Here is a 15,615-nt window from a genome sequence, read left to right on the forward strand (position 1 = left end):
AGTTCATTACACTTCTATAAGCCAGAAACAAACAACTGGAATAATAACTATGAAAGACTTTATTTTCAATGACAATTAAAAATATATGGTACAATATTTAAGAATAAATCTAATAGAAATGCAAAATTTGTACATAAAAAACTAGAAGACATTTTTGAAGGATACTAAAAAAAAAGATTAGTGGTAGAGAAATATCCTATGTTAATCATGGGAAGATGTCATAAAGACCTTACTTCTTCTTACGCAGATCTATAGATTTAATGTGACTACAGTCAGCATACCAGAAGGATTCTCTTTGTAACTCAATAAAGGTCCACATATAACCAAACAACTTTAAAACATAAAAACATGAAGAAGGAGTGGATCTTACAAGTATACAGGCTTCTGAAGCTATAGTAATTGAGATATATTTCACACAGGAGAGATAAATTGATGCATGAAAGAGAATATAGAGTTCAACACAAGGTCCATGCATTTATGGAACTTTGATGTTTGATAGAAGTGGCATGGAAAATCACTTGGGAAAGGAGTTATTATTCAATAGTTACAGCTGAAAAAGTTGGTTATCTACATGGAAAAAGCATGAAAATTAATCTCTACCTCACATCATGCATGAAACAACACTATGGATTAAGGATTTAAATGGAAAAGGGAGAAACTTTCAGTAGAGCTAATTTATCTTCAAGGAAGTAAAGTAATGTAACATTTCTTCATCCCTAAACTTCAGTATCATTATTCATGCCTGGTTTACTTTCAGTATTGAGCCCATAGTTATTATAGGGCACAGATTTTAGAGAATTTCCCTTAGAATAAAATTCTCAAGTTTCTGTTTCCTTTTCTAAAATGATGTCCACCTTTTTTCTATTGCTTTTCCTTTTCCAATCCCAGTGATCATCAGAAGAGAAAATCCTGTTAGGTATTAATGTCTTTAACTCTAGCAAATTCTTTAAGTAAAGAGGGATATATCTAGAGAAGATAAGAAATGTTGGAGCAGCACAGTGGAAAGCAAGAGGCAGCAAATATTAGAAATTTTGATTTCCGAATATATGCATTAACAGTTCTTATGTGTGGCAGATACTGTTAGCCAACTCCCTCAACACTCATTCCAATTTCTTTTCACTTACCTTCTTCCATTTTGGAAGCTCTAAAGCTAAATGCTTATTTTTTTTCAGACACCATTTTAACTAGAGAAGGCCATGTGTCTCAGTTCTGGCCATTGAGACACACGTGTTCACATCTATTGGTGCTGTCACTTCCGTTTCTGTCTTTCTGCTGCCTGGAACATAGAAGCCATCCCAGAACTGTAGCTGCTATTAGGAAGGTTGACAGAGCAGAAAAGCAAGAGTCCTGCCTTCTTGATGGTATCCTTGAGGCCCTATCCAAGCCCTACACCTACTGACAACTTTTTCTTACGTAAGTGAAAGAAACCTATTTCTACTAAGTCAACATTTTTGGACTTTCTAATACGCACCATGGAATGCAATCCTATCAACACTACAAAGAATCCTTACTTTTTCACAGGTGTGTATCTGAATACAGTGATAAATATTCATTCATAGAAATATATGTACCTTCATTACACCTCTTTCAGAATTTAACAGTTCTGGTGGACAAAGCTTAAATAGAGGAATCAAATCATATAATGAATACATTTTATTGTATAGGTATAAATAGACATATTCCTCAAGAAAAAATAATTTTATACATTCTTGAACTTTCACAAAAATTGATCATGAGTTTGACCACAAAAAAATGTTAATCTTTAAAATGATATTGTCAGTTTTTTATGGGTCATATATTTGGCCATAAACCTACCATACTTAAAATAAATAGTAAATGGGTAAGTAGAAATTCTGACTACCTAGAAACATACTTCTAGACATATTATGTTGGGTCAGCGAGGAAATGAAAAAAAGCAATTACATGCTGTCTAGGAAGCAAAGAAAATAAGAATACTTTATCCCCAAATCTCTGAAACACAGCAAAAGCTGCACTCAGGAGAAAATCAATAGTCTTAAATGCCCTCAATATTGAGGAAAAATAGAAAATAAAGGAACTAAGAATTCATCTTAAGAAATTAGAAAAGGGATACTGACAGAAACCAAAAGGAAATAGAAGAAATTTTAAAAGATGGACTGGATTTAATTAAGAAAAAAAAAAAAAACAACTCTATAGAAAGAGGAAAAATAAAGAATGGTTTTTAGAAAAGATCAATAAAACAGATATGCCTGATTATAAAAAGAACATAGATTAAGAATGAGAAAGTAGACATAAGCACAGCTGTAGAAGACATTAAAAGAATTATAGAAGACTGCACATATATTTTGACAACAAATTTGGAGACCTGGAGGAGATGGATGATTTTCTAGCAAAAGATAAAATACCAAATTTGACCTAAGAAGATGTAAGATCCTTGAATAGACCAATTACCAAAGACAAGATTGAAAAGGTGAATAAAGATGTACCACTCAAGCAGACACCCGGGCCAGATAGATTCTCAGCCAAGTTTTATGTAACCTTTAAAGAAAAGTTTATTCCAGGTTATTTAAACTATTTCAAGTCATAGAAGAAGATAGAAACCTTCCAAAGTTATTTTATAAATCTCACAAACTTCATGACAAAGCTTTATCGATTACCAATATATTACCCAATAGAAAATAAAACCCATTTATTAACATATGCAAACATTAGAAATTAAATATTGGCAAATAGAACATATCAAAAGAATAATACATTATTACTAAGAGGAAAACTCAGAAATTCAAAAGTGGTTTAGTATCAGTATAATGTATTATGGCATCAATAAATTTAAGAAAAAGAACACGTGATTATATAAACAGGTGCTAAAAGATATTTAATGAAGCAGGTTTTCCCAATAAACACTTTGTGAAGCCAGAATAGAAACTGCTTAAAAGTAATACTAAGTTATATAATATACCTATAGCAAATACCACTCTAAACAGCAAAACCCTAAAACTTTCAATTAAATCAAGAAAAAAATCATTTGTACTGTTTACATGCACAAGGATGGTTCTAGGCACTTTTCATATAATAATTCTCACAGAAATCATATGTAATAGGTATTTTTACAATCCCTATGGTAAAATATGGGGAAACTGAGGCATGGAGAGGCTAAATAACTTGCCCAAGAACACACAAACAGCAGGTGGTGATCTTGGGATTCAAAGTCATGAGGTTGTGCTCTAGAGACCATGTTCTTAACAGTATGCTGTAGAGTCTTTGTAACTTTCTAGAGATTCTGTTTTCATTGTTACTAAACATTTTTTGGAGTAGTAGAAACTGTAATACAATGAGAAAATGACAGAAATAGTAATGTTGAAAAAGAAAAGATGAATGGACATTTTGCAGATTGTATTTCTTGAAAATTAAAATACCTAATAAAATAACACAAATGTTAATAAGGAAATTTGATAAGGTAGCTGGACAAAAAAAATTGTTTTCCTCTACTTTTGCAATAAAGACCTAAAAATGGAAATGGGGGGAAACATTTCACTTAAAATAGTCATACATGTGTACATACACACATATTCACATGAAGGAAACAATGTTAAAATTTGGCAAAAATTCGATGAGAAAATCACAAGACATGTAACTATAGACATATGAAAAGATATACAAAGAAGTTTTGAACAAATGGAAGAGATATTTAATATTTCAATTCTCCACTATTAATATGTAATTTTAATGAAATTCCAATAATGCAATTTTCCAGGCATTAAGTAAAATCATTTAAGGGTGCAGAAGAAGAATAACTCAAAATAGCTAAAAAATGTATGAAATGAATGATGGGGAAACTTCTTTACCAGGTATTCACTATACCGTAGTAAATATTAGTATAGGGAGAGACAAATAATTTGAAATCTCAGAGTATATGAGAATTTTGTATTTTATGAGTAGGAATTCAGTTCAGTGGGAAAAGACTGCGTTATTTACTAAATGGTAGTGACACAGTTACCTATTCAACTGAAGTGGAAAATATAGGGTTGTCTTTAACCAGCCTGTTTTTCAGGTGGTAGACTAGCCAGGCCAATGGCAATAGTCCAAGCATTGGTGAAAATAGAACAAAAGAGATTTTGGCTCAAGCTATGAGAATGGCCTTGAGTTCTACCTTTTAGTAGAGCAACCATGTCCATTTTCAGTTTGCATATCTGGTGTTGAAGTTGAAAAACTATGCAGCCCAGCAGACACTATTAGGTTTCAGTTTAGCCAAACCATTAGTGAACTTGGCCCAGGTACTCAGGTGAACCTCAGGGAATTTGGAAACCCAGTGAGCCAGAGGTTTCCTTTAGGTGGTAGAATGAGGAAAAATTTTCCCCCAGAGAAAAAACTGTCTTTTTTTTTTTTTTTCAATGTAAAGCTGAGACGTCACTTGGTCTGTTCCAGCTGTGCTCTTGAATATACCATTTCCCTGCAATAATCAAGGCATATTAGGCTCTCCCCATGTTCAATGAGTATGCATTGATCCCCCCAAAATGGGAATATTGAGCCCTTGGGACTTATGAGGCCTCCGTGTGTCAGGTGTTCAGTTGCAACAAGGGCTCAGCAACAAGCCACACTGTTCCCAATAGCCCTGTCATGCAGAAAACAAGTTAAAACTACAACGGGCACCTTTGGGTGTTGACTGCCTCTCTTTACCAGAGGCTAATTGGAAAAATCATCCATCACAGTGACTTAGAGCTCAAAAGGGCTGTTAGGTCTGTGGGGCCCCAAAGGTTGACAACCTGCTGTCAACCTTGTTGGTCAGCTTCCAAGGCCAACTGTTGTTTTGGGCACCCACTCAAAAGATGCTAATTTGTGAGTTAGCGGATAGAAACCCAAGCAGAGTGCTTGAGTGAGGCACATACTCTATTCAAGACCAAATTAGACATAGTTTGTTCTTTTTGGTGGTGGGTGGGCAGAGAGCAGTTTTTCCTCGATTGCCAAAGGGATTGAACATTGTGATTCCACCCACATAGTCCCAAGAAACTTTATTAAGAAAGCAGACTCCTGAATTTCATCAGGGTTTATCAGCAACCCTGATGGCTGCAGTGTGATAAATGCTGTTAGAGAAACTAAAATCAAGTCTTCTCATTTCTCAACCACAAGATATTAGTGAAAGCTTTGGGCATCAGTCAGTAGGAGTCCTGACTCACACACTGGTGGCAAATGCTAGGGGAATGTAGGTCCTCCTTAGGGAATATTGCAACTGTGTATTAGAGGGTTTGAAACATGAATTGATTTTGGTCCTAGGATGCCAGTGAGCTAGAAAAAAAGTATTGAAATTGTTGCCAGTGTCTAAGACAATAAGACAGTGGCTTTATAGTAACAACGTCAAGGTTCTGGGAACAATTGAATTCAGTAAATCTTAGACTCTTATTAGCCATTTTCACTGGCCATCAGGGGCTGTTAAATAGAGATACTGCACCTCCTGCTAACCCACTACCTTTAAGTCAAGGCCTCAAGGCTCTGGCTTCCCTTTTTCCTCCTGGCTTACTATGTTCTTTCTGTTGGATCACCTAGGAGGGGATGGGGAGAAGATTTGAGGAGCAATTTACAAGTTCCTTTATCACTTCTCTCCAAGACATGCTTCCAGATTCCCCATTAGACTTCCTCCTGGCATTTATGTGATAGGAGAGCATATAACATCTTAATTCTCACCTTAACTCTGACTAAGAGTTTGTCTATACAGTCAATATCCACAGGACTATATCTAATATCCCTTGGGTTAGTTTCTCATTCCCCATTGATTCACCTTCAACACAATTGTAAACCAACCTGGATAATAAGAACCTGAATGACTCAGCTATAATTTCCCCTAAGAGTTTGTCTTTTTCAGGGAAATTTCTTCGAGAGGGTCAAAGAAGAAAAGACATAGCAGCCAAGTCATACTGCAAAAACAGAAACTTTCTCTGTCATCTCTGAGTGGACCTATATTTGGCTTGATAGGCTGCAGGAGAAATAAGATGCCCCAGCTGTTGGTATTCTTCCTTAATAATCATTAGGCCTCCCCACACCCTTGTCTCCCAGATGGTCCAGCCAGAGTATTAACAATCAGTCCAGTTTCTGCCACAGTGATTGCAAATTTGCTACCTTCCCTTCCATGAAGATACTCATCTCTGTGACTGTTGGAATGGAAATTCTGTACATCTCACGTGCATCATAATACTAGTGGACAGAGTTTGGAGGACTTAAGGCTGATGGTCTGAATAGTGAGAAAGCCCACCCTGGACAGAGTTAACAACAGCTCCCACACCTTTGGGGTAGCTATCTTTGAACTGATTTTCTAGTATTCAGTTTACAACCACTGCCACCATTCTTCTTCATTTACAGCAATAAACCATTTATTGTTTAGTCCACCAAAAAATTCGGTCATCATCTTCACTATTATGGGATTCCCTTCAATATTATGGGATTCCCTCAAATTTCCTTTAACTGGCCCCAAAGATCCTCCTCCTTTCACATCTACAAAGTCATGCCTCTGTCAGTATGCCACTCTCATCACACAAATGCAAGAATTGTGAGAAGTCTGAGTCTAACTTTATTTTCAAGCTCATATGTTAGCCTGCCAGAGTTTCATGGATGATGGTAGAAGACATTAAGACTCCTGGGTCAGAGGGAAAGGACAGGTGAGTATGTACGGCAATAGTAATAGAGAATCGGCATTTTTAGCATTGATTCCCTGAGCCCTGGTTTTCTATAACTGATGCACAGAGCACCAGCAGACACTTCACAGGCAGTGAATTGTGTTACAGGGGAGAAACCTTGACCTTAGGGGACCTGAATCTTTTATAATGGGCAGTAAGCATGCCTGAACTTTGCTCCAGAAGGAGACACTGTCTTTATCTTCTAAGACTGTAAACCAACATGTTCTTTTCTTGGAAGGAAAACATTACCTTCCCAGGCAACTTGCTATATATATATATCTTTGAAAAGGCTGGTCTAAAACAAAACAGTCACTAGTCACTCCTAAGATGTGCAGTAATGTGACAGATCCGTGGAGAATTGTCTCCTAACAATAATTTCTATTCTTTACCAGAATGGGATAAAATTGAGGAGGCCTAAAATTTTGCAGCATCTAAATCGAGAGAGACTTTAAAAAAATCATGAAATTAGAGAACTTTGATAAAAACTATCACAGTTGACAGAGAAGAGTCAATTAAAGATGTCAACAATTTCAAATATATGCATCTTGAAGATTGCAGGTAATTTCATGCAAAAGAAATTATGGGTATCAAAATTTTTAAAGAAAAATACTAGAAATGCAGTCTTTAGAAGAGCTTAGAAGCTAATTGTTCTGCTCATATTAGTTTTAATATTCAGATAATATAAACATTTTGAAAACTTTGCTTTAAATATGTGTCATTTTTATTTTCAAAATGATTTTTAATTTTGAAAAGTTTCTAAGTACAGCTATTTATATATTCACAATGTAATTTTAAGAATCAATTTTCAGTCAATAAATATTTTCCAGAACAATATGTAATTTCAATTTTTAGGGCCCTCTTTCAGTATCAAAAATGTTTGGTGTTGATGACAAATTATCTGTTCATCTGCTAATGAATGAAAGTTATTTAATGAGAGGAAGGAATTCTGAGTGATTATAGGAGATTAATAGGGAGTGAAGAAGTTTTAAAAAGCTTCCATGAGAAATGTGAAAATGATCTTATAACTGTATATGCATAGAGCAGCGCTGTTGAATTCATTTATATTTTCACCAATCATTCAGAAAATTATTGAACTTTTGAGATAGAAACAGAATTCATCTACTTTAATGTTCAATTTAATTCAATATCTTTTAAAATACCCTTTAGAGATTTAAATTTTATTTAAAAGCCTTAATTTTTAAATAATTTAGGGGCATATGAAGAAGTACTGTGTTGGGCATATTAAATATAAAAGTATGTCTCATTTGTACTGCTATGGCTCGATTGAAAGAATCAGCCGTATTCTCTCCCAGGGTTGACTTTCCTCCTTTGGGCTGTATAGGTCTATTTGAATCTTTTAATTAAAAAGTGACTTTAATTTGAGGCATTTTCTCCATCTGCAGTAACATCAGCTACTTGATATCTTCTTCCTTTCTGTAATTGCATGAAATTGTAGCACCACTTTTGGGTGCTGAGTAATTTAGTCATGAAGATTAGCAGGATGGGGATAGAGTGAGGTCATTAAAAGCTGAGTTTCTGTGGTCCGTTAGAACCAAGCTTGAGCTCTAGTTATAGCTCTTCCCAGTCATGTGATGTCAAGTTATTTGATCCTTCTAAGCCTCAACTGCCTTACCAGTTAAATGGGGATAAATGTGGCAATACTTGCTCATGGAATTGTGCAGATTAACTGAGATAGTCCATGTTACAAAGCTTAGCACAGTGTCTGGCACCTGGTTGACATTCAATAAACATTATAGATGATGATGAGTATGATGACAATATTGATGTAATATAAGAACCAGAATAAAATCATAAGGAAAAATTCAGTGTAATCTTAATAAGCAGGCCATGAGTAGCAGAATCTAATTATAACATTATATTAGGTATTATGTGTTGCTTCACATTTCATGGGATTATTTCAGACGGGGTACCTGATGTCATCTACCATCATTGGTCTGTTTCCTCACGTGAGAGACCCTAATACGTGGAGGAAGGGAATGAATACTTTGAGTGGGAAAGGATGGTATTTACAAGGATGGGCAGAATTAGTACATCCTTTGGTTGCGTGTGTTTTTTTGTAGCCTGATGATTTTTGAAAGCAGTTTGCAAAGCTAGGGTAACTAATCTGAACCATAGCCCTATTAGGAAAGTCAATATTTTTATCCCTGTTTTATAGATAGAGGAACTGAGCCAAGATATGGTAAATGTCTTTGTCAAGGTTACGTGCAAAGTCAGGGGCACAGCTACACATTTATTTCAGGGTCCTGCTTCCAAAGCCCCAGGCTGTATAATTCTGGTAACCTACAAAACAACTGAAAACATGGCCTGTGTGGGAAGTGGCTTCTAAAATAGAACAATGCAAACATCATTTGCAAAATCTCCAAATCAAGGTCACACCTGTGTAATCACTTATTTCTAATGTTTTTGTGCTGGTGGTAGCTGGAGCAGATAAGAAAACATATTTACAAAAAAAAAAAAATACTCGTATTGATCAAGCAGTCTTTGGAATTGAACACAGTGCTGGAGGGAGAAATGCTATGGGAAGGTTGACGTAACACATTTAGCAAATTTATACCCAATACATTTTAATATGGAACTAAAATTCATGGGGAAAAAAAAGTACTGGTGGGATTTCCCACTGACATATTGGCAGGTGTGCATTCCTTTCCCTCCTGCAGCTCCAGCTCATCTGGGTCCTCTATGGCTAAGTAATGGAGAGAGTCAGGCAGCAAGAGAGAATACATCACAAAATATCCTAATCCTTGGCCAGCAGGAAAGAGCTATTTATTTCTTCTGTAAAGCAGGGTGTGGGCAGGGACCTTAATTAGAAGCACATTTAGATGCATGGAATAACTCTATTTCCTTTCTCTATTTTAGTCTTCAGACTTTTGCCTTGTGTGATCAAGCAGCTCCTGGAAACTATTTGAAATTGGCATAGATGGATCTTCCTTGACTAAATTTAGCAGGATAGTCAAATTTTTAGTAGTCTGCCTCACCCACTCTAATTTACCAGTTAGCATTTCTGGCTGCTAACCGCTGTTGTTTGTGTGGAAATATATCGTTTGGCTTTCCAAGAGAAAAGAGTTGGGGATGGGGTGTAGTCGGCCCTGAAACAGTTCCCATTCCAGGATTAGACATTATTTTCCTCTTCCAGGGGGCAATAAGCCAGACGTGTGCAGACATGCCTTCTATAAAAGGCTGGCTCAGAAAAGCCCTCTCTAGAACCTACTCACTTTCAGTATTGCTATTTCAGATAAATTGCATCCCTAAATACTTTATATAAAAATTTTCCAGTTGCTAAATTTGGTTGAAAAAATAATATTTCATTTGGATGCTGGATAAAAGGATATCATCCTTGTGACATCTGACATATTGAAAAATAGTCTCATGTGGATTTAGTGAAAGAGGAAGAAAAGTATATTATGCCTTGAGGCTAATTTCAAATACTGTTTTTGTGCTAAACAATAGTCTTATCAACAAGCCAGGTTCTCTCACCACCAACAGTAGGAATTAGAAATTGACTTGGTCAGTAAGTCCCCTATGGCTATTAATAATCACATTAGAGTCCTTTCAGTGCACTGATTTTTTTTTCTTCCCATTAAATAGATGGCTTAATGTAAAGAGAACCACCTGAATCCCAGCTCAACTCTAAGACCTGTGCATAGTCTGGGTCCCACCTCTCCATCAGTGTTCATTTTCCAAAGCTGTGTTTGCTGCACCCTGTGCTGCTGCCCATCAGTTGAAGCTCCTTAATCTAGTCACATCTGCCTTTGTTTGAGCCTGGAAAGGAACTTTTTTTCTTTCCTCTGAGAAAGTACCTTCAGTTGGGTTTCTAGGTTGCACCTCATAGCCCCTGTTTCTGCCCTTGGCCCCTTTTTATTGTGTGTAATTATATCCTCTTTAGTAGAAGTATTTGATGAATTTCCTCCCTGACCTGCCCATGATTATATAATCTCTTTAAGAGCAGAAAATATCATTGTATCTTCACCACTTAGTTCCATGTCTAACAGCTACAAAGAGGAAACTCGGGATTTGGTGAGTGAACGACTGAATAAATGAATGTAAGGAGAATTCCTTCACATCAAATGTCAATAGAATGCAGAAAAGCAGCCTATGTCTGGGGCAAGAATTAGTGGCTTCATTGATATAATGGGAAACAGGAAGAAGAAGCTAAAACCTTGAATACAGACTTTTCCAACCTTGCCATTTTGCTTGAGGGCTCATTCTGTTACTGAGTACCAAGGTGGCCTGGGACAAGTTTATATCATTAGTGTCAGATTTTGAAGATCATGATCTATAAAAAGAACTATTTCCACAGGAACTTCTCAGGTAATGGAAGTGATTTTTTTCCAGTTGTGTTTGATAAACTTAACTACAACCCAGGGTTAGAACCTAAAGTATCCCCAAGAGAGGAGCACAGCCAAATGGAAACAAATTTGAAGTAGCATTGAGTGCATACATGAGATATGAATTCCAGAGTCATGGTTTTGGAGGATGCTTGTTCTAGTAGACAGGGCTCTCGGGTGGCTTCCTCTTCCTTTGCTCTTCTCCATCTGAGTGAAGATTGGGGTCAGGTCTTTGGTCCCAAACTTCTGCCAACCAAGGCAGCAGCAGCAACAGCTGGGTCATATGCCCAGGAGAAGTGAAAGTTCACAATGGGAAGACGATCTTTCTGGCCAAACGTACATAGTTTTCTTTGGTAGCTGCATTTTTTAAGGTGTAGTCCTAGGAGTGCTGGCCTCAGAGTCACCTGTGTGCTCTTGGACAATTTAGATTTTTGCCTGCCCAGCCCCATCTAAATCAGAAATTTCTGTTGGTTGGAGTGAGGGTCACTGGGAAATTGTGCTGGTTTGCTCAGGCTGCAAAATACTGCAGACTGTGGCATAAACAGCAGAAATTTATATCCTCATAGATCTGGAGTCTAGAAGCCCAAAATGAAGGTGCTGGAAGGGTTGGTTTCTCTTGAGGCCTGTCTCCTTGGCTTGCAGATGGCTGTCCTCTTGGGGCTTCTGCACAAGGTTATCCCACTGTACTCCTGTGCTCCTCCTGTCTCTCTGTGTGACCTCGTGTTGTCTTGTAAGAACACCAGTCTTACTGGGATAGGGTCCACCCTGTGGGGGCCTTACTTTTACTTAATCACCTCTTTAAAGGCCCTAACTCCAAAACAGAGTCACATTCTGAGGCAATGGTGGTTATGGCTTCAACATATGAATTTGGGGGATGGGGGGCACAGTTCAGTCCGTACAGACCATCCATTAAAAGACCCTTCAGATGATTCCAAAACACAACTTTGAAAAGCAGTGGTTATCCCTCACCCCTTCCCTTGTAGAAAACTGTAGGGCTTTAGCTAGTCCTTGGCACAACCAGGCACCGTATGCCTCTTGCTGCTCTAAACTCATTAGGCACATCTGTGAGTGTCATAACCATCAAGGTCAAGGAATACCATGTACTTTTTAACCTAATGTGATGACTCTTCCCTTCTAAACTTAACTGTCCTCATTAGGAACCCTCAGAACACTGAAACAATTTACCTCTAAGGCAAAGGAGTATTTACAAACATAATTTTTATTTCTCCAGGCTCAACCAATATTGCTTTTATGAATTAACAACCCCTAATGGAAACATCAACCTCCACCCATTCATTAACCCATGTCTATTTAGCTGCCATATGCAAAGAAATCAAATAACCTATCATCAGCACAGCCTGGAAACAGGTGATCCAAGTAGCCATGACACACAGGACTCAGCGTGCCTGTCAAACTTTGCAGTTTTGAGAGATTTGGCTATGCCTGCCTAATGTCACATACCAAATTATATCATTTCTCTTTGAGAAATACCAACTAGTAAGTTCTTTGAGAGCAGGGGCAAGCACTAAACCTTATCTAGCTTTATTTCTCTAAAATAGTGCCTGACATAAATATTTTTAAATGAATAAATTATTTAAGAAATGTCTATTTTTTACTTATTTTTTATTGAAGTACTGTTGATTTATAATGTTAATTTCTGCAGTACAGCAAAGTGCTTTGTTTATACATATACATGCATTCTTTTTTAATATTCTTTTTCATTATCATTTATTTCAGGATATTGAATAGTATCCCAGTACTATACAGTAAGACCTTATTGTTTATCTGTTCTGTATGTAATAGTTTGCATCTGCTAACCCCAAACTCCCAATCCATCCCTCTCTCTCACCTGTACCCTTTGGTAACCTTAAGTTTGTTTTTGAAGTCTGTGAGTCTATTTCTATTTTAAAGAAGTTCATTTGTATCATTTTTTTTTTTTAGATTCTACATGTAAGTGATATCATATGCTTGTCTTTCTTTGTCTGACTTCATTTAGTATGATAATCTCTAGGTCCACCCATGTTGCTGCAAATGGCATTATTTCATTCTTTTTATGGCTGAAATCATATTCCATTGTATAAATGTACATTTTCTTTTTTTAATTTTTAATTTATTTTTTATTCTTTGGTCTTTTCTTTTTTTAAAATTTTTTTTAGTTTTTAATTTTTTTATTTTTTCCCACTGTACAGCATGGGGATCAAGTTATTCTTACATGTATGCATTTTTCCCCCCACCCTTTGTTCTGTTGCAGTATGAGTATCTAGACATAGTTCTCAATGCTACTCAGCAGGATCTCCTTGTAAGTCTATTCTAAGTTGTATCTGATAACTCCAAGCTCCTGATCCCTCCCACTCCCTCCCTCTTAAATGTACATTTTCTTAACTCATTCCTCTGTTGATGGACATTTAGTTTGCTTCCAGGTCTTGGCTATTGTGAATAGTGCTGCAGTGAACATAGGGGTTCATGCATCTTTTTGAATTAGGGTTTTCTCTGGTTGGATCCCAGGAGTGTGTTGCTGGATCATATATTAATGCTATTTTTAGTTTTTTGAGGAACCTCCATAGTGGCTTTACCGACTTACATTCCCACCAACAGAGTAGGAGGGTTCTCTTGAGGAATATCTTTAGGTCTGAGATTTGTCTGAAGAGGTACAGGCAGACCTCATTTTATTATGCTTCATCTTACTGCACTTAACAGACACTACATTTTTTTTTTAATTGAAGGCTTGTGGCAACCATTCATTAGGCAAGTCTATCAGCACCATTTTTCCAACAGCATTCAGTTACTTCATGTCTCTGTACCACATTTTGATAATTCTCATAGTATCTCAAACTGTTTCATTATTATTGCATTTGTTATGGTGATCTGTCATCAGTGATCTTTGATGTTACCACTATGATTCTGAAAGTTCAGATGATGGTTAGAATTTTTTAGAAATAAACTATTTTGGGGGCCACATGCACAGCATGAAGAAATTCCCAGGCCAGGGATCAAATCCATCCCAGAGCAGTGAGCAGAGCCACAGCAGTGCCAATGCTGGATTGTTAACCACTAGGCCACCAGGGAACTCCAGCAATAAGTTATTTTTAAATTAATGTCTATACATATTTAAGATGTAAGACACACTTAAAGACTTAATTATTAATAGACTTAGTAGTCTATTAATAGACACTTATTAATAGACATACTTAATAGACTGCAGTGTAGTACAAATACTACTTGTCTCTGCCCTGGGAAGCCAAAAAATTTGTGTTTTATTTAGGTGGTCTGGAACTGAACCCACAATATCTCTGAGACATGCTTATACTTCCTTTTCCCTCATCTTTACTAAACTCATGAAATCACACCTATTTTTTATCTTAAATCTCTGCCTATGGAGGTGAAAGAAGAAATCCTCATATTTCTCTACACAACCTCAAGAAGAAATGAAGGCACACAAATATATGAATAAAACTCAAATATATTTCTTGAATAGAAAAGTTTACAGTAAAAAGGTGAGATATGAGCAAGGGAATAATCCCATCATGGAAAAGACATTATGCCAGTATTAGCCGTTTACCTTGTTGCTCTGGGCTGGGCAGAAATAAAGTGGCCCTGGAATAAAACGAATCAATGCTTCTAGGAAGGCTTCTAGGAAGAGGTGCAGAGCTCTCCCCCGGGTCCCCCGACCACCACCACTCCCCCCTCGCCACCCACAACACACACAGAGCAGCGTGGTTTGTGTCTAAAGAGAAAGCTGTGCATGGAAATAAATGAAGCATCTGTACCAAGTGCTATGGGTAGAACCTGGTACTAAGAATTTCCAGGGCCTGAGCACAAGCTTCAGCTGTGCTGCTACGAAGAAGCAAGTCTTCATTTGGGAATAAAGCATCTGTACCAAGTGCTATAGGTAGAACCTGGGCACTAAGAATTTCCAGAGCCTGAGCACAAGCTTCAGCTGTGCTGCTACAAAGAAGCAAGTCTTCATTTGGGACTCTGAATATTTCTTTGTGGGAGCTTGTCGTCTTATTCATTATAACAGCATGGAAGCAATATCTGGGCATTTCATTTGCATGAGGTCTTTTAAAGAGCTATATTTTGAAAACCATTTCATCGCCTCTTAAAAAACAATGCCTATTGTGAAAACATTTGTAGCTTAAGACTGCAGTGTGAGGCAATTACTAGAGAGAGAAAAATATTACAGAGGGCAGGCAAGGTGATAGCGGTGACACAAAAGAGCAGAGTTATGAAAAGATGATCTAAATGGTGTGTTACTCACTGGGACCCCCTTGATAAAGAATTTTGATAATGCAGATAGGAGGTGAAACTGAAAAAACTTACCTGCTTCTATAGGGAAACAAAGCTTTTCTATATTAGGTAAGGAGACAGCGTGAGTGTCATGGTTCAGAAAAAAGAGATATTAGATGCATGGACCATTTTCAAGTATCTTAGCATCTACGTATACTAAATACCATATAGTATATAATTTCCTTCTTTTATTTTTCCCCTTCTCATTATCAGTAATGAAAAGGATTTTTAGGAAACTAGTGCATCTGAGCACACCTCCAGATCTGATAGAGGTTCGGAAGAACGAGGTCTGTTTTGTCTTTAAATGTTCACTCTGAAGAATCTACCCTTGCTCTCCC

Source organism: Phacochoerus africanus, chromosome 2 (genome assembly GCF_016906955.1).
Source record: "Phacochoerus africanus isolate WHEZ1 chromosome 2, ROS_Pafr_v1, whole genome shotgun sequence".
In the NCBI taxonomy this organism is placed as follows: Eukaryota; Metazoa; Chordata; class Mammalia; order Artiodactyla; family Suidae; genus Phacochoerus; species Phacochoerus africanus.